The sequence below is a fragment of the Oncorhynchus clarkii genome, chromosome 20 (genome assembly GCF_045791955.1).
Source record: "Oncorhynchus clarkii lewisi isolate Uvic-CL-2024 chromosome 20, UVic_Ocla_1.0, whole genome shotgun sequence".
NCBI lineage: Eukaryota > Metazoa > Chordata > Actinopteri > Salmoniformes > Salmonidae > Oncorhynchus > Oncorhynchus clarkii.
In genome coordinates this window covers 12905331-12906619 of record NC_092166.1, presented here as the reverse complement: position 1 = coordinate 12906619, position 1289 = coordinate 12905331, and positions in this window count along the sequence as shown.

Sequence of the window (1289 nt, the reverse complement as noted above, 5' to 3'; positions counted from 1 at the left end):
TTGATTTGTTAAAAAAGTTTGAAATATCCAATAAATGTCGTTCCACTTCATGATTGTGTCCCACTTGTTGTTGATTCTTCACAAAAAAAATACAGTTTTATATCTTTATGTTTGAAGCCTGAAAAGTGCCAAAAGGTCGCAAAGTTCAAGGGGGCCGAATACTTTCGCAAGGCACTGTATATCTATCCTACCCTGTCTTTCTAAGGTCTTCGAAAGCCAAGTTAACAAACAGATTACTGACCATTTCGAATCCCACCATACCTTCTCCACTATGCTATCTGGTTTCAGAGCTGGTCATGGGTGCACCTCAGCCACGCTCAAGGTTCTAAACGACATCATAACCGCCATCGATAAGAGACAATACTGTGCAGCCGTATTCATCGACCTGGCTAAGGCTTTCGACTCTGTCAATCACAACATTCTTATTGGCAGCCTTGGTTTCTCAAATTATTGCCTTGCCTGGTTTAGCAACTACTTCTCTGATAGAGTTCAGTGTGTCAAATCGGAGGGACTGTTGTCCGGTCCTCTGACAGTCTCTATGGGTGTGCTACAGGGTTCAATTCTCGGGCCGACTCTCTTTTCTGTATACATCAATGATGTTGCTCTTGCTGCTGGTGATTCTCTGATCCACCTCTATGCAGACGACACCATTCTGTATACTTCTGGCCCCTCCTTGGACACTGTGTTAACTAACCCCCAGACGAGCTTCAATGCCATACAACTCTCCTTCCGTGGCCTCCAACTGCTCTTAAACGCAAATAAAACTAAATGCATGCTATTCAATCAATCACTGCCCGGCCATCCAGCATCACTACTCTGGACGGCTCTGACTTAGAATATGTGGATAACTACAAATACCTAGGTGTCTGGCTAGACTGTAAACTCTCCTTCCAGACTCACGTTAAACATCTCCAATCCAAAATTAAATCTAGATTCGGCTTCTTATATCGCAACAAAGCATCCTTCACTCATGCTACCAAACATACCCTCGTAAAACTGACCATCCTACCGATCCTCGACTTCGGTGATGTCATCTATAAAATAGCCTCCAACACTCTACTCAACAAACTGGATGCAGTCTATCACAGTGCCATCCTGTCAGCACCATTACTACTACCACTACTACCACTAGCATTACTTCTATGACTACCGTTAATACTACAACTAACACTACCATTACTGTTAACATTAAAATTACTGCTACTACTACTACTACCACTATTACTACTATTACCACTACAACTACTAATACTACTATTACTATTACCACTACATCTACTGCTACCACC